At 41.8% G+C, this 22,079-nt stretch overlaps 1 long non-coding RNA gene across 4 annotated transcripts in view; it reads left to right on the top strand.

Annotated features, from left to right (window-relative positions):
- LOC309527273 overlaps positions 1-22,079 on the top strand; it is a 55,468-nt gene that overhangs the window by 11,496 nt on the left and 21,893 nt on the right. For all 4 annotated transcript variants that reach the window (XR_014217166.1, XR_014217167.1, XR_014217168.1 and 1 more), the window contains one exon: positions 19,887-19,949. This is a non-coding gene — a long non-coding RNA (uncharacterized lncRNA). The remainder of the gene's footprint in view (positions 1-19,886; positions 19,950-22,079) is intronic.

Below are 22,079 nucleotides of genomic sequence, written 5' to 3'. Positions count from 1 at the left end.
CCATGAGCCCATGGTGTCACTGGGATTTATGCTGCACTTCCATGGGGAAGCGTAGAAGCTGAGGATGTGCACTGCTGGAACAATGCCACCATCATATGCAATTGCACAGTGGCTCAGTAGCTTATGGAGGGTAATAATTGTCTGGACTGACTCAGGTCAGATAGAACAGAAGCAATTCCCACCACCCAAGAGCCAGAAGAGGAGGCAGGCTGCAAAAACTCCAGAACACATCAGTGGAGGAAAAAGCTCCTCTGACAAGAGCTCAAAACAGTCTGGCTCATTAAAGCCACACTTTGCAGTGTCAGGAGTTCTGCATTCTATGATGCACTGAATGGCAAGTTCATTGATGGTGATGGGCATTAAATTCTACCTCCTCAGAAGTTGTTAGACTAGCCTTCCCATCATCACTGACCACTGACTATGCTGGGTATGGCTAATGGGAGTGGTAGTCCCCGTAAATGCTGTCCGCATCCTTTCACCAGACACTGCAAAGCTGCGAATGACCACAAAGGAGGCAGAATCTACCAGTTTCTAATCCCTCTGAAGGACAATTGGCGGTTCTTTTTAGCCATAAGGATTAGCTGTCAGGAGCTTAAAGGAAGCCAATTCACTTCTTACTCCCCCCCCCCCTTTCTGTTTTTTCTTTTCCAACTGATACTCATCGTTCCATAGCTCCTGGAGACTGCTGAGCATGGGGATATTTTTCTATTGAACTTGGCTCCTTATACCTCCCTTGTGTATGTAGAAACTAACATCTTATTTGGTGGCGATTTGTTTTGCTTCCAACTTGATAGGTGCTCAATCATTGTGAGTTTGCAGTTATTATGTAATAAGTGAGACATACAACAACAACAACAACAACAACAACAACAACAACATGCTACAAATAATCAGAGGGTGCTTTAAAAGTTCTAGTTTAGGATTGCCCAACATGGTTGTCAGGAGAACTCCAATCATGGGTCTTTGAGAATTATGTAACCACTTTCAAATTGTACATTTCTGCAGTAGCATAGAATCATAGAATTGTAGAGTTGGAAGGGACCACAAGGGTCATCTAGTCCAACCCCCTGCAATGCAGGGATCTTTTTGCCCAGTGTGGGGCTTGAACCCAGAACTTGAGATTAAGAGTCTTATGCTCTACTCACAGTGCCATCACACAGTATGTTAACTTTATGTGTACATTACAAGCTGGAAGAGAGATATGTTTATAGTGCCGCCTCCCAATATCAAATCCTCTTTCTTTAACAACTCCATGTTGTGTACAAAAAGCCCAAAGCAAAATGGTGCATGTGTGTAGAAGCTCCTGCTCACATATAGTGTTTGTGTGTGATGGTGTCCTGATCCTGCAGGACTGCTACACATGGGCAGGAGTTGGCATATTGGGCTTTGCATATAGACACCCATGTGCAGCTGCTAAAGAAGATCTGATGGGGGCAGAGCGAAAAGCATGGCTCCAGTTCTGGTTTGGACATGGTTACGCCACAGACACAAGCAACATATACAGAGGGCTTGTGTCTTTCAAATTTCCACAGGGCTTGTCTTAGCGTTTTAAAAGACGACATCTGTATGGTATAGAACAGGCACGTCCAACTCCCAAGAGACTGTGATCTACTCCTAGTATAAAAAAAACTGGCAGTGATCTACCCAAGGTGGCAACTAACTGGGGGGAGATTTGCCCAGAGTTGTTGAGCTTTTTTGGGAGGAGAGGCAAGAGTTGTTGAGTTTTTTGGGGGGAGCAAAGGTAGAGGAGCTGCTGTTCCATGATCACTTTCTCTCATCCCGCGATCTACCTGGGGCATCCCGGCAATCTACCGGTAGATCACAATCTACCCATTGGACATCTCTGGTATAGAATGTTGAATAGGACTAGGGAGAACCAACTTTTAATGCCCACTTAGCCACAAAAGTGACTGGGTAAACCTGCGCTCGTCAGGGATTTTTTTCCCAGGAGGAACTCACCAGAACTCAGTTCCAGCACCTCTCAGGTGGGTGCCATTGCCATTCTAGCAGGAAAAAGGGAGGCGTTCATGGTGAGTTCTGGCTCCAGTCATTCTTAGCCTGGTCCACCTCCCAGCACTTTTCTGAAAAATTAGGAAGACAACATGCACTTCCCTGAGCTCCTTTCAGGAAAAGCAAGATAAAAATGTAAACAATATAAAAAGAAAAATCTGGGAGCAATAATTTAATCAGTGCCTTGTACAGTAGGGGAGAATTTCGATTCAGATTACAGCCATCCTTCACATTCTGAATTGTGCAAGGGAGTTCTTCAAACAATACTACAAAAATACATATTAGTGGAAACTGCACATTAAAATTAATAGTGAAAACAACATACAAAAACTCATTATATTAGGGGAAATTGCTAGAAACAATGTCTTACATTACTCAAGCTGCATAAAAATGTGTTTATTAGAAGAAATTTGCATTAAAATGCTGGAGATTTTTTTGTGACGATTTTAAAAAAACACGCAAATTGCTGCGGAAGTGTGGAGAACTAAATTTACGATTGGAAAAATGAGAAACGGAGAGCCTTATATCCCTAACATGGACTCACAGAAGGACTTTTGATCTGGTTGAAGTGTCTGCTAACAGAAGGAAAGGGGAGGCAATTTTTGCTTTCAGTCCTACTTCCTATGCACCACCCTCCAAATATGTCCAGATTATTGGACCCGCCAGAAGGGGATGGCAGGTCGTGCGAGGAATTGTAGGGGAAGAGTGAATTGGCAAAGAAAGCCACCTCCTGGATCAAAATTCCTTTCTTGCGTAGTGGCACCAATTGGATTCCATCTAATAGCTATATTTTAACCAGAATCTGTAGGCCACAGTTCCCATAATTAAGCATTCTTGAATAATAATAGCAGCCATTCTGAGTTTGTTTATAACAAACTGGATAATCTCCCGCAAAACAATAGCATGCAGACACAAATTGGAGAACAAGAGGGCATTGTCTATGCTGTGCAACTGGAGGATTAGAATTCTCAAGCTTTTGATTTGGAGTTTATGGGAAAAGCTCGAATTTTAAACACCAGCAACAATGTTTCTGTGCTTTGCTGGCATTCTCTGAATGCAGTTTGTGTACTGCTTCAAGTTACTCAGATGGCTGTATATTTTGCTTTCCCTGCGAGCAGCCAATTTGCAAGAAAGGGTCTAATATAAAAATTGCTATTTACTCTGAAGCAAGTGGTACAGTACATTATCACTTGACACTGATGTTGTTAGGAGGATAGCAAATCAATAATCAGTTCTCATTCAGTGACTTCGTAAACCATCAGCTTCCATCATTGTGAAGCTTGTTTCCATTTCTGCACAACCCTTATTGCCAGGCTTGCAACTGATTATTTTACAACAGACAGGGCTGATAGATGATCGAATGTATTTTTAATTACCTTTCTTGAAAATAAAACCAAGTGGTGAAAGGATTGAAACTTTGGACACTAACAGATGCATCGCAAATTTTTATAACTAAAGAAAAGTCGCCAGAAGTGATAGTTTCTCAACTTTGTAGAACAAGACAAGATAAGTATTTAGAATTCAGTAGCTGTGAATCTTGGTTGCTATTACCAAATGGCCTAGATGTGTGTATGTGCACTGAGATCCTTGGTATGTAAACTCTTCCATTCATCTCAATGGAGGGAGATGGCTTGAATGCAAGTGGAGAAAAACTCTAGGCCAGGGGTAGTCAACCTTTTTATACCTACCGCCCACTAATGCTTCTTTCTTAATGGTAAAATTTCCTTACCGTGAACCAGTGCTTGATGGAAGGAGGATTCAGCTTGTGCCGGTGAACCCCCTACCGCCCACCTAGAATCCTGAAACACCCACTAGTGGGCGCTAGGGACCAGGTTGACAACTCCTGCTCTAGACCAGGCATAGGCAGACTGCGGCCCGCCAGATGTTTGGGACCACAATTCTCATTATCCCTGACCACTGGTCCTGTTAGCTAGGGATGATGGGAATTGTAGTCCCAAACATCTGGAGGGCTGGAGTTTGCCTATGCCTGCTCTAGACAAATGCAAACACACACTAGTGAGAGCTAATTATTGAGCCTACTTAGAAGGCATACCTGGCTGCCTTCATGCATTCTCACTATGCCACACAGCAGAGCTTTTCCATGTAGTGAGGGGCCTCTTGCAGTCTACCCTGAAGGAGGTAGTAGTTTGCTGTGACTTGTTTACAAAGCATTTTGAGGATAAAATCACTTCCATCTTGATTCTGTTATTATAGCAGATTAATCTCATGGGGTGTCCTGAGCACTGTCTAGTCCTGTTGTGTTGGATGATTTTCAGTTGGTAAGGCTCAAAGATCTGGACAAGGTGCTTGGATCGGACAGGGTGACCACTGGTTCTCTGGACCCTTGCCCCTCTTGGCTGATAAAATCTCTCAAGGAGGGGACAGTTGGCTGGGCCAGGGAGGTGATTAATGCCTCCTTACAAGAGGGGGTGGTCCCTGCCTGCTTGAAGGAGGCAGTGGTAAAGTCACTCCTTAAGAAACCCTACCTGGATTTGGAAAATCTAAGTGATTAATGGGCGGTTGCCAACCTCCCTTTCTTGGGCAAGGTTTTTGAGTTGGCAGTTGCAGACTGGATGCAGGCACTCTTGGAGGAAGCTGATTCTTGATCTATTTCAGACAGAGGTTAGGCCACCCTGTTTGATGACCTCTGTTGGAAGAGAGACAGGGAAAATGTGTCCCTGTCAGTTTTCCTTGACCTCTCAGTGGCTTTTGATACCATTGACAAGGCATCCTTCTGGATGTCTGTGTTAGAGGTGGGCAGCACCACTTTGTAGTGGTTCTGGTCCTACTTGGACGGTCATTTTCAGAGGATGCTGCTTGCGGAGTGCTGTTCAGCCCCGTGGAGCTTTCAGAGTCTGATTCCTCGGGGTTCACTTTTATCTCCCATTATGTTTAACATCTGTATGAAACCGCCGAGTGGGGTTATCCGGAGGTTTGGAATACGTTGCCAGCAATATGCTGATGACACACAGCTCTCCTTTACATCTGTAGGTCAGGCAGTGAATGCGCTGGACTGTTGTCTTGCCTCGGTAATGGACTGGATGAGAACCAACAAAGTGAAGCTCAATCCAAATAAGACTGAGGCACTGTTACTAGGTGGTTCCCTAGACCAGATGAATGAGGGGTTGTCTGCTTTTGGTGAGGTTGCACTCCCTCTGAAGGAGCAGGTATGCAGCTGGATCCATTGCTGTTGCTTGAGGCTCAGGTGGTCTGGGTGGTGCAGAGTGCCTTCCTTCAGCTTTGGACCCTGATCCTTCATCATCTGAGGCTCTTCATCATGTACCCACTTCACAAGAGGTCTGGAGAGCGGCATTTTCTGCAGTGGCTCCCTATTTGGGGAATGCTCTCCTCAGAGATGCTTGCCTGGCACCATCATTATATATCCCTGTAGGTGCCAGGCAAAAACCTATCTTTATAGTCAGGCCTTTGGCTTTAATCTATCTCTGGCCTTTTAGAAGTGGGCGGGATGGTTTTAAGATACATTCGTACCTTGGTTGTTGAACACCCTGGAACTCGTATGTTTTGACTCCTGAACGCCACAAACCTGGAAGTGAGTGTTCCAGTTTGTAAACGTTGTTTTGGAACCTGAATGTCTGACAGGGCTTCAGCAGCTTCTAATTTGCTGCAGGAGCATCCTGCAGCCAATCAGAAGCTGTGATTAGGTTTCCGAACGTTTTAGAAATTGAACGGACTTCTGGAACGGATTCCGTTCAAATTCCAAGGTACAGCTGTATTTCTTTTTCCTCTTGGCTTTAATGTATCTTGTTGGCTGCTTTGGGTTGCCCTGGGCAAGGGAAGTAAAGATAAAGGGACCCTGACTGTTAATTCCAGTCGCGGGCGACTCTGGGGTTAGAATCATAGAATCATAGAGTTGGAAGAGACCACAAGGGCCATCGAGTCCAACCCCCTGCCAAGCAGGAAACACCATCAGAGCACTCCTGACATATGGTTGTCAAGCCTCTGCTTAAAGACCTCCAAAGGAGGAGACTCCACCACACTCCTTGGCAGCAAATTCCACTGTCGAACAGCTCTTACTGTCAGGAGGTTCTTCCTAATGTTTAGGTGGAATCTTCTTTCTTGTAGTTTGGATCCATTGCTCCGTGTCCGCTTCTCCGGAGCAGCAGAAAACAACCTTTCTCCCTCCTCTATGTGACATCCTTTTATATATTTGAACATGGCTATCATATCACCCCTTAACCTCCTCTTCTCCAGGCTAAACATGCCCAGCTCCCTTAGCCGTTCCTCATAAGGTATCGTTTCCAGGCCTTTGACCATTTTGGTTGCCCTCCTCTGGACACGTTCCAGTTTGTCAGTGTCCTTCTTGAATTGTGGTGCCCAGAACTGGACACAGTACTCCAGGTGTGGTCTGACCAGAGCAGAATACAGTGGCACTATTACTTCCCTTGATCTAGATGCTATACTCCTATTGATGCAGCCCAGAATTGCATTGGCTTTTTTAGCTGCCGCGTCACACTGTTGGCTCATGTCAAGTTTGTGGTCAACCAAGACTCCTAGATCCTTTTCACATGTACTGCTCTCAAGCCAGGTGTCACCCATCTTGTATTTGTGCCTCTCAATTTTTTTGCCCAAGTGCAATACTTTACATTTCTCCCTGTTAAAATTCATCTTGTTTGTTTTTGCCCAGTTTTCTAATCTGTCAAGGTCGTTTTGAAGTGTGATCCTGTCCTCTGGGGTGTTAGCCACCCCTCCCAGTTTGGTGTCATCTGCAAATTTGATCAGGATGCCCTTGAGTCCATCATCCAAGTTGTTGATAAAGATGTTGAATAAGACCGGGCCCAAGACAGAACCCTGTGGCACCCCACTAGTCACTCTTGCAGCGCTCATCTTGCTTTACTGGCCAAGGGAGCCAGCACTCTTGCAGCGCTCATCTTGCTTTACTGGCCAAGGGAGCCGGCATTTGTCCGCAGACAGCTTCTGCGTCATGTGGCCAGCCTGACTAAGCTGCTTCTGGCAAACCAGAGCAGCGCATGGAAATGCCGTTTACCTTCCCGCTGGAGTGGTACTTCTGGTTACGTACTTAATTCGATCTGGGGGTCCGTTCTTAACCTGAAACTGTTCTTAACCTGAAGCACCACTTTAGCTAATGGAGCACGATTTCTGTTCTCATCCTGAAGCAAAGTTCTTAACCTGAAGCACTCTTTCTGGGTTAGCGGAGTATGTAACCTGAAGCATATGTAACCTGAAGCATCTGTAACCCAAGGTACCACTGTATCTACCTGCACTTTGACGTGCTTTCAAACTGCTAGGTTGGCAGGAGCAGGGACCGAGCAACAGGAGCTCACCCAGTCGCGCGGATTCGAACCGCCGACCTTCTGATCAGCAAGCCCTAGGCTCTGAGGGCAAGATAAAGCAACTAACAAATTCAATAAATAAAATAAAATAAAATAAAAATAATAGTCTACAGTGAAAACCCATTTTGCAAACACAGCTTGCTCCATAAGCTGCTCCTTTTGCTGCAGAGGAACAAGATAATCAAGGAAGATTCATGTCAGCAGTAGTTCTGAACATGGATTCACTCGTGGCGCATTAGTATGACAGCTGCTTATACTATATTTTCATTATTTTTTATTAAATTTTATATTAAAAGGCAGCTGCTCATACCTTTGGTTAGGTATTGTGTAGCCGGCGCACAGGAGATAATCCTGAGAGAAAGGCAGTAATTGTTTTCTTAGTGTTCACGCATGTTTGGATAGTGGGGGCTGAACACGTTGAAACATTATTCTTCATCCCTGACATTAGATCCACCACCTAGATATGCTTTTGGCTTTCTGCCATCTGTAAACTGGGACTTGCAATGGCCTATCAGATGCAGGTGTCAGGAGAAACAAAATAAACCCTGTTTTGCATCCAAAAAGCATTAAGAATTGCTGCAGCCCAGGCCTCCATTGACTTTATCAAACAAATGATTTATTAGAATCATAGAATCATAGAGTTGGAAGAGACCACAAGGGCCATCGAGTCCAACCCCCTGCCAAGCAGGAAACACCATCAGAGCACTCCTGACATATGGTTGTCAAGCCTCTGCTTAAAGACCTCCAAAGTAGGAGACTCCACCACACTCCGTGGCAGCAAATTCCACTGTCGAACAGCTCTTACTGTCAAGAAAGTTCTTCCTAATGTTTAGGTGGAATCTTCTTTCTTTTAGTTTGGATCCATTGCTCCGTGTCCGCTTCTCTGGAGCAGCAGAAAACAATCTTTCTCTCTCCTCTATGTGACATCCTTTTATATATTTGAACATGGCTATCATATTACCCCTTAACCTCCTCTTCTCCAGGCTAAACATGCCCAGCTCCCTTAGCCGTTCCTCATAAGGCATCGTTTCCAGGCCTTTGACCATTTTGGTTGCCCTCCTCTGGACACGTTCCAGTTTGTCAGTATCCTTCTTGAACTGTGGTGCCCAAAACTGGACACAGTACTCCAGGTGAGGTCTGACCAGAGCAGAATACAGTGGCACTATTACTTCCCTTGATCTAGATGCTATACTCCTATTGATGCAGCCCAGAATTGCATTGGCTTTTTTAGCTGCCGCATCACACTGTTGGCTCATGTCAAGTTTGTGGTCAACCAAGACTCCTAGATCCTTTTCACATGTACTGCTCTCAAGCCAGGTGTCACCCATCTTGTATTTGTGCCTCTCATTTTTTTTGCCCAAGTGCAATACTTTACATTTCTCCCTGTTAAAATTCATCTTGTTTGTTTTTGCCCAGTTCTCTAATCTGTCAAGGTCATTTTGAAGTGTGATCCTGTCCTCTGGGGTGTTAGCCACCCCTCCCAATTTGGTGTCATCTGCAAATTTGATCAGGATGCCCTTGAGTCCATCATCCAAGTCGTTGATAAAGATGTTGAATAAGACCGGGCCCAAGACAGAACCCTGTGGCACCCCACTAGTCACTCTTCTCCAGGATGAAGAGGAACCATTGATGAGCACCCTTTGGGTTCGGTCAGTCAGCCAGTTACAAATCCACTGAGTGGTAGCATAGTCAAGAACGCATTTTACCAGGCTACATCCACTGCGTTCCCTTCATCTACCACGCTTGTAATTCTGTCAAAAAACGAGATCAGGTTAGTCTGACATGACTTATTTTTCAGAAATCCATGCTGACTATTGGTGATCACAGCATTCCTTTCTAGGTGCTCACAGACTGTTTGCTTAATGATCTGCTCCAGAATCTTCCCTGGTATTGATGTCAGACTGACTGGGCAGTAATTATTTGGGTCCTCTCTTTTCCCCTTTTTGAAAATAGGGACATCATTTGCCCTCCTCCAGTCTGCTGGGACTTCGCCTGTTCTCCAGGAATTCTCAAAGATGACTGCCAGTGGTTCTGAGATCACATCTGCCAGTTCTTTTAATACTCTTGGATGCAGTTCATCTGGCGCTGGAGACTTGAATACATCTAAACTAGCCAAGTATTCTTGTACTATCTCCTTAGTTATTCTGGGCTGTGTTTCCTTTGCTGAATCATTTGCTCCAAATTCTTCAGGTCGGGCATTGTTTTCTTTATCGGAGAAGACTGAGGCAAAGAAGGCATTGAGGAGTTCAGCCCTTTCTGTGTCCCCTGTTTGCATTTCACCATCTTCTCCTCTGAGTGACCCCACTGTTTCTTGTTCTTCCTTTTGCTACGAACATACCCATAAAAACCTTTTTTGTTGCTTTTAACCTCTCTAGCAAGCATGAGTTCATTCTGTGCTTTAGCTTTTCTGACTTTGTGTCTCCATTTGTGGCTATTTGTTTGAATTCCTCTTTGGTGGTTTCCCCCCTTTTCCATTTTTTGTATACATCCTTTTTTAATCTTAATTCAGTTAAAAGTTCTTTAGATAGCCACCCTGGCTTCTTTAGGCACCTTCCATGTTTCCGTCTCATTGGTATTGCCTGACGTTGTGCTTTTACTATCTCCCTCTTAACAAACTCCCAGCCATCATGAACTCCCTTTCCTTTTAGTATTACTGTCCATGGGATTTCACCCAGCACTTCCCTAAGTTTTATGAAGTCGGCTTTCTTAAAGTGAAGAAATTGAGTCCTAGTATGCTTGGCTGCTCCTTTCCGCTGTATAGTAAACTTCAGAAGAGCATGATCACTCGCGCCTAATGATCCTTCCACTTCTACCCCACTAACCAGGTCATCAACATTGGTTAGGACCAGATCTAAAATGGCTGTTCCTCTTGTTGCTTCTCCCACTTTCTGGACAATGAAGTTGTCTGCAAGGCCAGTGAGGAATCTGTTTGACCTTATGCTCTTGGCTGAGTTTGACATCCAACAAATATCCAGGTAATTGAAGTCCCCCATTACTACTATCTCCCTTCCTTTTGCATGCTTGGCCATCTGTTCCAGGAAGGCATCATCTATGTCCTCCGTTTGGCTTGGGGATCTATAGTAAACTCCCACAATGAGGTCTCTGTTATTCTTCTCTCCCTTAATTTTGACCCAAATGCTCTCACTTTGGCTTTGAGGTTCTAAATCTTGGATCTCTTCACAGGTATTGCTAGCTAATTTATTTTTAGAACCTGCTGTGAATTTTTTATTGCATTATCTATACAATTCTTAAGTGGAGAGATGCTTTCGTGGACAGCTCTAGTTTGCAGGAAAATGGCATTACCTCTAAAGCTGCTAAATGGTTGGTTTGGGGTCTTCAGCAATCATTGGTGAAAGGAGAGAGAATGGAGGTTTGAAAGCAGGTTGATTTCGCTCTGCATGTGACTGTGTGCATTTCACATTGAACAATAGCTTGTCCGTGCTAAAGATTTTCAGCTAGTGGCAGTCATGCTGACTCCTTGTTCTATTTTTCTAACACAGCTGCCCATTATTAGCTCTTCCCAGCGGGTCACTCAGTATGTGTATCTTAAGTAAACCTGGATGAAAAATTGGCAAGAAAAGTAATTTAATCCCCAAATAATAAGTTTAGGGCTCCATAAAAATTAATGTTGAAAATGCCTTTTTTATGTCCTCAAATCAAATGTTTTCTTGGAGACTTTCTAACTTTTCCTTCCCTTTATTCTGAAATATTTATCTATTTCCATGTTTTTATTTTTCCATGCTTATATTTTATTTTCCATGTTTACTATTATCTTTTATTTTTAGAAAAGAGGCCAAAATTATGTAAGAATTTTGTTTTAGTTGTGGCATGAAAATTATAACTTTGAATCTGATTAACTTTTTAGTTTTAAGCCCTTTACCAACTGAATGGTAATTCCTGGGCCCTGTTCTCCCACTGCTTTGCCCCGCTCTTTAGCGCTCAGTCAAAGCAAGTGGCAATTCAGGTTTCCCCTGAAATCCAATTTGTTGTGACCTCTTGCTAAAGAGCAGGTTTTCCCTTAGAAAGGATCAGGGCAAGGAGAAAATATCTCTGACTTGTGCCTAGAAAGCATGGGTCAATTTGTTCCCCAACAGATATCACAGCTGGAGAGAGACCTGTTGGAATGCAATGTAAAAGTGCTGTCTAAAATGTATAAAATATTGGAATGGGAGAGAAAAGATGAGCAAGTAAAATCCTCAATGATACATTGGGCAATAGATATTGGTCATAATATAGACATGAAAGCATGGGAACGATTGGGGAATATGGATATAAATTTTACAGCATGTTATGGTCTAAGAGAAAATTATATGAAAATGATATATCAATGTTATCTAACACCAAGTAAATTGGCAAAAATATAAATTATATAAGTGTTTTTCATTTTTCTGCTCAGTAATAAGTGAGCATCGCATGCTTACTAAGCATGCTCAGTCCTCATGGACTCTTTTGAAATTTCCTCCTAAATACATTCTGTAGCTGTTGTTGTTTATTAAATTTCTATACTGCCCTTCATCCAAGGATCACAAAGTAGTCTGTAAAAACACATAGTAACGAACAAAAACAATATCCCCACAGTTTAAAAGACCACAGATTGTTTAGTTAGCCATTGGCCTGGGAGATGAGGAATGTGTTTGCCTGGCGCCTTGTTCAAACTCTGGGGTTCCTTCAATCTTTCTTATTCCTCCTCGTCGTGTGTGTCTGTAGTGCTGTTTTGGCTACGTAGGAATCAAGACTCAGAATGTTTGTTATAGGTATATTGGAAATATAATAGTACTTTATATTAGGTAAAAAAGGGCACAAATTTTATAAATTATAAAGAGCTTTGGAATTGCTTTTCTGTTTTAGAGTAGAAAGGTGGTCACCTGGTTCGCATTACATTGAAAGTATAGCTTCATTTGTAATCTGATATTACCAGTACCTTATAAAATTATAGGAATATGGAATATATTTTTACCAATGTACTTTTATTTCTGCATTATTAATTTTTAATGGTTAATATTTATTTGCATGAATAACTTATTAGTAAGAAAATAATAACCTGTCATCATGACTACAATTGTAAACTCACTATAGGAATTTTGAATAAACATGCATAAGATTGAACTGAATGGTGCATTGAAAGCGATGGAGCAGGACTTAGTTGCAGTTAATCTAAATTCCATTGGTTTGACCTGTAATTCTGTTGTGTGGTTCTTAGTTGTGGTCCGATTAACAAGATGTTGTAAAGAGAGGGAAGGGAAACACATTCCATGTAGAATCTCTGTATCATAGCAGTGATTAAGACCAGATTATAGCCCTCAATTGAATACCAATAAGTAGGAATGTGTGGGGTTTTTTTTTCCTGAATAGTAACCAATATGCTATTATACAAAAACTGTGACGGTATGGCAGATTCGCTGAAGAGAATTGTGCTGTAAGCAGATTCTTGCACTAACTCAGATGACTAGACAATAGCATAATACATTGTGCTTCCCTGCACTTGATGTGAACCAGGCATACATATTCATACCAATGTTGGCATGCACAGCAAAAGGAATTTGCATATGTAGCTCCAGAAAGTGAAGAAAAAAGAAAATCTGTCTTCTTTTCTCACCACCACAATAATACAAATAGGAGCAACATTAAAATGGATGTGTCTGATTGCTAGAGTCTGGTGAATTGAAAAACTGGCTTTCCTTACCAGAATTGCAAATGACTGCATTATTAGAAAGAGGATTTTGCTTGTGTTTTTGAATGTTACAGTTAACAATGTTCCCCCCACCCATAGTTTCAGTTCTTCTTCACTGCTTTTCTGGGAGTAATGAGGCCACAGAATGTTCTGTGTTCTAATGGCTTGTGGAGTCTCTTAAAGTCTTATTTATATGCAAGTATAAGTGAGGAAATGATGACCCAACATATGCAACCATCTGAAAACTCTTTAGGTAACCTTTGTGAAATTTCCTGGTTGAAACTGAAGTTCTTTCCAAGCAGGTATCCATAAGATAAAGACATAGCATGGAATGTTAATGTTCAGATGAAGACATGAAAAGGAAAGTTAACAAAAACTTCTGTGGAATAACCAGCCTCCTATAACCAGCATGCTTAAGTCTAATTATAGAGCAAGCTGTCCTGCCGGGCTTAGCTCACCTTGGGAGGAACTGGCCATTCCATGGTAGGCAGCTGTTGTGACCTGCCATGGTGTCTCCAGATACCCCATGGAGCCTTGCCATTTTGTGTCACTTGATCTATCTGAGAAGCTCAACATGTGAGGAACTCTGATCTGGTTGCTGCAGCTCAGACCATATGGCACTTGCAAGCCATTCTTGAGCTCCTATACCAATAATTTAAGAACTTTCACCAGTGTAACTATGCCAAGTTTTGATATGCAGCTTTTTTTTGAATGCTGTATGGAAAAGCACATGAATCTGTGCTTTGAAGAATTTGTAAGTTAGCCAATTTTACCTTGCCAAACATGTGCTCTCTTTCTATGATAAGGGAAGTGGGGAGCATTGGAAGCAACTTAAAATGGGATATTTTAAAGGTCTAACAACCTATATTCCCATGCTTTGCTTTGCTGCATGATTTGTGTTTTTTAAATCTTTGCTGGGGTTCCCATACCCAAAGAGTTCTTGCCCCAAACTTGGATCTTGGCATCCCATCCAGGAATTCTCCTTTAGATATCTATTCTTTTTCCATGCAACTGACAAAGTCAACTTTTTGATAGAAGTTTGATTCAGATTTTCTCCATTGTGGCTGTTCCAGGTCAAGACTCTGAGGAGTGGGGAACTTTGGACTTCTATAGCCCTGTGTTGCACCTAGGAGGCTGACACATAGTACTTACAAAAGCCCTCTTGCTATCAGTACTAGGGGACAACACATTACAAAGGGATAAACATGGCTAACGTATGAATTAGTGTGGTAACACCTCCGCTTTGGACCTCCGTTCTGCGTCCCAGACAACCGCCTTCTATTAGCTTTTCAGTTCCTTCTAAAGATGTTCAGTTTCAATTAGCCTTCCAGATCAATATCACATCTGTTATCAGTCCTGGATATGAACTTATTTTAAGTATGTGTTCTAGTTTTAAACTATTTTTATATTTATAGTTTTTTTTCAAAATGGCTTTGAAATGCAAGTGTTTTTAACTGCCATTATATATGTAACGTTATAAATATCATTACACTGTAAAAAAAATCATCAAGATGCCTCATGGGAATTGATTCATAAATGAAATGATTGCTATAGGTCTTGGGTGCTGGGGTTTGTGGGTGAAAGTCACCCATAATTCTGATAATTAATCAAGGTTTTATTAAACGGCACCAAGCCTGGAAATTCCTGGGTTTAGCTTATGCTAACAAGCCATGCTACCCTGGCAGGGCTAGGTGAGTGTAAGCCATTGGGCAATGGCCCATCAAGGAAACCATCAAGAGACAGCGAACACTGCCAGACAAGAAGGGGAGGGACTCCTCCGGCAGCTGTGTGTTGGTGGGCAGAGACCCAAAGGATTTAGGATTTCAGGGTGGTTGACGTAAGCAAACAGGAAGTCATTTTGCAATCGGCTTGGCAAGCAGAGAATGGGGGTGGCCAGAACATGTTATGGCTGGGAGAAACTGCATCAAAGAGACAGAGTGGATGGCTTTTTGCTGTTCTTTGATTATAATGGTGTGCTTATGGAGGAGGACAGACCCTCTTGGGGTGTTGATGCTGTGAGCCCCTCCATCATAGTCTCAGTTTGTATATATGTGTAAATAAACCATATATCATAAAGACACCAGAGTCTCTAATGTGCCTCGTTATCCCAAAAAGGAACACAGGCCCTAATGAGCATGCCTGCAACCCCTGGAATCACACAATTTGTGGATATTGGGGTGGCGTATAATATTCTGATATTTATTAAGGCAAGCCTGTTGATACAGCTCCTCTTTGATTACCAAAACCCCCACAAAGCTCTTCTTCTAGGACGTTGTCAGACACTTGTATGATTGTTTTAAGATATCTGCTAGTTGGTTATGAGCACTGTTGAAACTGGTAACAGGCCATAATAAAAACTGAGAAATGAGGCCACAGCTCAGAATTCTCAACAATGGATCAAAGGATTTCTAAAATGGAGCACTGATGTAATCACTGATTTAGAACTGTTCTGTTTAAGATGAATCTCGTACAATATTTAAATTACAGTCAGATGTATCTTCCTTCGCCAAAAAGGAGCTATATTTTATTCTTGTCAAAGTTGATCTCTGCCCTAGTCCAGCAGTGTGGAAAAAGCTGGTTTCACAAATGTATCCTAACTTTGCACCAAAGATATGCAGTATGCATGGTTCCTAGTTCTGTCCAGCAACCAGGGCTTTAAGTGCATAGCCAGAGTCAAAAAATTGGCAATTATAGCTGTGTGGGGAGGGTGAATTTAGTCTCTTCTTTTTGAACGCTGCAAGTGATAGAGGTATCGTACACTTTGATGTTGCATCTCATATGCTAAGATGAAGTGTAGTGCTCCTTTAGCAGACCTTTACTCTCCATTTAATCCTCCCTCCTTTTATACGTTCTCCTGATCAGCAGTATTATATGAACATGGTCCATGCATATTTGCAGGTAAATCAAGCTGTGTGTCATTTGATATACATTTATGTACAATAATATTTAAATACATCACAAACTTGTTTACCTAGATTTCTGAAACTGCTTTCTGTTGAAGTTGTTTATAATAAACTTTCCAGATGGCTTTATCAATCATTTCTTGAGAATGACTTTTGCTTAAGTTTCATAGTCCCCCAAGTAATTATTTGTCTCAGAAATCAAAATATTTTAGCTCACTTTCTTCCTATACTCAAAACAAAACTTGGGAGTTTAATCAGCAATAAACCCTGGAGAAATGCAATCATAGCCCCCCCCCCTTCTTGAAAAAAATATTTTTGACTACTTTCACTTAAAAGTGCTTTTATCCCAGCAATGGCTCAGTTTACTTCAGGAGACTTGCTCCTCATTTTTGTGTTAATGAACTGCTAATCACATATCTTATTAAACTTGACTCACTCATTGATGCACCTGGTTCTCCCACAGCTCTCTGCTTGTGGCACATTACGATTTAGGCTGATCAAGGCAGCAATCTTTGGCTGTATGTGCTAATCTAGGCATGCCCAACTGGGGGCCAGATGTGGCTTGCAAAGCAATTTTTTATGGTTCCTAGAGGTTCTATCAAAATTTAATCGAAGAGTGGTAAATGCTTTACTTTCACTTTAACTCCTAAACATATTTTTTCCTTGGGCATTGCAAGAGATACAGATATTATTCTACACTTAAATGTTACACCCCTTGCAGCTCATTTATTTATCACATTTATATTACACAAATACTATACCAGTTGTATTGGCTTATGATCCATTTCTGGGCTCAGTTGAAAATTTTAATACCTTTTCCTCTAGGACCGGAATGCTTGAAAGGCAGCTTGTCTCCCTATGTTATGGGTGGCTAACCCTTTTCAGCCCGAAGGTCACGTTGTCTGGTTAAAACCCCGTTGGGTGCTGTGTGACAACAGTGGGCGAGGTCAAAATGAATACACACAAGAGTCTCAAGATGCCAGTCAGGTGCCTAAAGAAAAGCTATGCTATTCACCTTCAGAATATACTAAGCTCAGTCTTTGCTGATTCAGGATCGTATACAGTGGTGCCTCGCAAGACGAAATTAATCCGTTCCGCGAGTCTCTTCGTGTAGCGATTTTTTCGTCTTGCGAAGCAACCCTATTAGCGGATTAGCGGCTATTAAAGGCTTAGCGGCTATTAAAGGATTAGCGGATTAGCGGCTAAAAGGCTATTAGTGGCTTAGCGGCTTAGAAAAAGGGGGGGAGCAAAAAAAAATCGGAACACTTGCAAGACGTTTTCGTCTTGCAAAGCAAGCCCATAGGGAAAATCGTCTTGCGAAGCAGCTCAAAAATGGAAAATCCTTTCGTCTAGCGGGTTTTCCGTCTTGCGAGGCATTCGTCTTGCGGGGCACCACTGTACTCAAAAAACCCTGCTACATAAACTCCCATAGTAGCCATTGTTAGACTTTCCAAATGAGACTAGGTTGTGACCAACACACGCTGATCATGTGCACATCCTGAGCCTATTTATCCACTACCATATCTTTTTGGGAGAGATGAGATTGCTGGCAGGTGGACCAGGCATTGCTGACATCCCTCCTTGCCAAAAATCCTTTCCCTCTTCTTCTTTGCATGGTCAGGTAACAAGAAGTGCTCTGATCTACTCCAGTTTTTCCTAACTGATGCTGGTGCTGATCTGAGCCTGAGCTCCTGTTTCCAGAGTGGTTGGCGAAGAAAAGTTCCCACTGGTTTTCTGTTTCGTTTTTCAGTACTGCAACTGATGCAACCAGTGAAAATAAATTGAATTGGGCTGGCAGGCTGTGAGGATATGTTTGGTGGGCTAGATCAGGCCTGTGGACCAGTGGTTCACCATCTCTGGTGTGTGCCCCTACTAAGGGGGGGGGGAACCAGGGAGATGGTAATCTCTATAGTGGCTCCCCAGTTATAGAATGTACTCCCTGGAGAGGTCTGTCTGGAACTATTTTACTGCTGTTTGGTTGCCAGGCAAATATCTTTGTATTTTCCCACAAGCGCTCTCTGCCTCCAAATTGGAAATATCCAAGGAAATGTCAATAGTCATTCTGAGTGGATCAAGCTTGTTTTCTCCTGCTCTATAGGGTAGGACTTGAACCAATGGCTTCAAGTTACAAGAAAGGAGATTCAAACTGAACATACAGAAAAAAACTTTCTGATAGTGAGAGCCAGTGTGGTGTAGTGGTTAAGAGCGGTAGTCACGTAATCTGGGAAACCGGGTTCGCGTCTCCGCTCCTCCACCTGCAGCTGCTGGGTGACCTTGGGCTAGTCACACTTCTGTGAAGTCTCTCAGCCCCACTCACCTCACAGAGTGTTTGTTGTGGGGGAGGAAGGGAAAGGAGAATGTTAGCCGCTTTGAGACTCCTGAAGGGGAGTGAAAGGCGGGATATCAAATCCAAACTCTTCTTCTTCTTCTTCTGTTTAGCATTGGAACAGTCTCCCTCAGGAGGTTGTGGACTCTCCTTCCTTGGAGCTATTTAAGCAGATGTTGGATGGCCATCTGTCATGGATGCCTTAGCAGAGATTCCTTCATTGCAGGGGGTTGGGCTAGATGGCCCTCGGAGTCCCTTCCAACTCTACGATTCTATGAGCAGTCCTAGCAAATACTTTCATAAGGGCCAGTCTCTCTGCTCTGATGAGTTGCAGAGTTGGTAAGGAGGGAGAAAGAGGGGAATGGAGGAAAAAACTTCCCTTTTTTGTAGCATTACTAATTTTAATCCTGTTGATTTTTAAAAAAATGGCATCTTCAATGTTTTGTTTTTTCTTATCGTTTGGATTTTCAGCATTTGTATTTTTTTTTAGTTTCTTATGTAAAACTGCAATAGCATTTTTTAAATGAAGTGTTGTTTTTTAAAATCTGTAATAAAATTAATAAAATAATAAAATAAAATAGCACAGGTGAGATTAGCAATCTATTCTAAATTTCTGTCTTGCTCAACCTGAGAAAGGGGGACATATGTGTGTTTTGATAAGCCTGCTTAAGCATGCAGCCTAAAAAACCAGATTTTAGCTAGATGCGTCAGGTAGTCTAGAAGGCGGCAGGGTATGAATAGAACAAATGAGTGATGATGAGCTACATCCAATATTATAGCCGTACTATAGCAAATTGACAGTTCCAGAGCTGCAGAGAGACCCTTGAAAATGCTTGCCTGTAATGCCTTGTTTGTTTGCACATATTTGGTCATCAACGCAAACTTAAGATGTTGCTCAGAACACTTTCATACAGGGCAAATTCTTATATGGAAGAGAGCCACATGGGGAAGTGTTATATACAACACACCCTGTGAGAAATGCAACATGTTAAATTTTGTTTTGTTTATATGTACAATGCCCATGTGTGTATGTATTAGGTTACACTGTAAACACACACTTCACCCACAGAACTGATTTCTATGTAGGAAAATCAGCTTTCATGAAGCAGCCGTTCATATCTGATTTTAGAAATTAGAGTGGGACATAGAGATTGATGTAGTCTCAAGGCTTAACAGCCTCGGTCACTAAGGACATCTGTGGCAAAATTAGAAACCTTAAATTGTATCCAGAAGGTTAACGGAAGCCCAAAGTGCTGGAGCTCTTTCATAATATATTCTTGGCAAGAGTAAAGAAGGCACATTTTCTTGTACAGACTCTGCCACCCCCTTCCTATTTTTCAGGGGGGAGGCATTTTTGTGGCACTTCCTACCATTTAGTTTTTGGCCCTTGGAAGTTCAGAAAGCCAAAGATACAGGTTCCTCAAAGGATTTCTTCGAACAGTAAGTGCCTTGTTCATTTTAAGCACAATTTTACATTAGAGGCAACATCTGTGTAGTCCTGTATTCTGCGAAGTGTAGTCTATCTGATCTCTGAGTGACAGAGATGCTTCACTAGAAAGATCTGCCCCCCTTTTTTAAAAGAGACCCTTTGAATACTAGCAGTGTTCTCTTCTCTGTTATGGTTCGTTGGAAATCATTGTACTTTATGCTCTTCTTTTATCCAGTGAGCTTCTTGGCATGGAAGAAAAGGGTGGCAATCCAGATTTGTAGCTGGAGCATCTAGACAGGTAAGTCTGAGGTTCTTTCCTTGTTCCTTCAAGATCAGTTTCAACAGCCCTTTAAATTATGCCCACTATGAAAGAAATGAAACTATTTTTGTATCAGAGTCAAAAAACTGTTAGTGAAGAAACTGTTCTGACCAATGTACAGTAAAGTGAGTGGTCCAGCTACAATGATAGATTCAATAGAGCTCCAGTTATGTATTTTCCTATTCCACCCCACCCCCACCATCACTTGCCAATGTTTCAAATCCAGCTAATGATCTTTTCAACATTTTCTGGCTTCAGCATTCCCTGAGCACAATCACATACTCCTAATAACAAATTGCCTCAGTTGCATTCCAACTCATAAAAGGCATGCAAATTATTATTTGAATCTCCTAATTAATTATGACATATAAATTCTGCAATTTCTCACACTTCTCCTAGAGGTTGAAATTTAAGTCTTTCAGTGTAGCTCACCCTTCCTTTCATTATACTTGACATTTTACCTGTTGCTTTAGGAAATAACTCAATCGGACCTACAAAAAAGCAACTAATTTATTTTCTATGAAAAAATCATAATAGGATTGGGAAGTTAATGCAAATTAAGTTACATGCGTTAACTATTTACACGTTTGTTTGTTCTATTTAAAACATTTTTAGGCTGCTTGTCTAAATGCCCCTCCAAAGCAGCTTGCAGCCAAAAACATTTAAAGGTACAAAGAATATTACAAAATTTTACAACTCAGCAACAGTCCACATAAGTAATTTTTTTAACAGAGCTGGAAAAAAGCAATTCAGCCAGATTATCACTCAGCTAATAAACATCACAAACTAAAAACGCCTTCATAGAAATTTGGCGCACGTCAAATGGAAGGCAATTCTGTAACAGTCTTTCATGCGTGAAGTTTAGAAATGTACTAATATTTTCTAATTGGAAATATTGGTCACGTTTCATTAGTTCTTGATGTAAGTTAGTTCCTTATTTGAACACGTGATGCTGGTGTTTGAAAGCTTGGGTGTTCATGTGTTGCTGGGCCAGGTCTTAACTTCCTGCATTTATTTACAAGGTGCCTAACAACTTGGGCCTGGGACTCCTTATATCCTTGTCCAGTCATTGAGCTTGAGTCTGTTGGGGGTCACCCATGGTTTATATGTGTGGCTTTTAACGATTGAAATTTGTTTGTTCAGTGTCGTGGACCCAAGCCTGTGGAACACCCTCTCGAGAAATCTTCAGGTTGTAGTGAATAGGTCAGTGAAAATGTAGATCCCAGTGTAGTGTGAAAAGGATAATTCCATGTAAAATATTAGGAAAATGATAAAAAAAAATAATTTGAGAAGATTATTATGCCTTTATACAAGTCACACTTGGGATACTATGTACAGTTCTTGTTGCACTGTATTAGAAAACTGGAAACTCTGCAGAAAAGAGCAACCAAAATGATGTGGGTGAGTAGAACGGCTCCCCTATGAGAGAAGGTTAGAATATTTGAGGCTATTTAAATTATTGGAAAAGGATTTGATAAGATGAACACAAAGGTTTGCATTGTATGGAGAATGTGGACAGAGATGCACTTTTCTCGCTCTCTTGTAGTACTCGAACCCAAAATCATCTGGTGAAGCTTGAATGGTGGGAGATTAAGAGCAAAGGAAGTAGTCATTCACACAGAGCACATGTTAAACCACGGAATTCGCTTTCATAAGATGTACTGAAGGCTGTCAATTTAGATGGCTTTCATGGAGGGTAAGGCTATACGCTACCTCTAAGATCAAAGACAGCATGGCTTGAATGTGCGCTGCTGGGGGGAGATTACTGTTGCATTCAGGTCCTGCTTGTGGACTTCCCATTGGCATCTGCCTGGTCTATGGGGGATCCAGCAGGATTCTTCTGTCTTTGTCTGTTCTTCATCATCATGAAATGGTACACCAGGTGTGCCCTTTTTGATGGACTGCTACAGCTTGTTCAGTCTAGGACTGCATTTGAAAAAGTATTTAGAAGCTTCACATGACATAGAATGCAGTGGTGATAATTTTAAACTGGAATTCACTACCTACAAATAAGACCATAGTGGAGGTATTGTCCTTTAATTATTATGATTATTTATTGTTTTACCAATTACATTTCTATCCCACCCTACCAGGATGATGTGCTTTGTA

This window comes from Podarcis vaucheri (genome assembly GCF_965113315.1).
Source record: "Podarcis vaucheri genome assembly, chromosome: 1".
Lineage (NCBI taxonomy): Eukaryota > Metazoa > Chordata > Lepidosauria > Squamata > Lacertidae > Podarcis > Podarcis vaucheri.
Note: the sequence above shows the minus strand (reverse complement) of the source record. Positions and strands in the feature narration are given on the sequence as shown.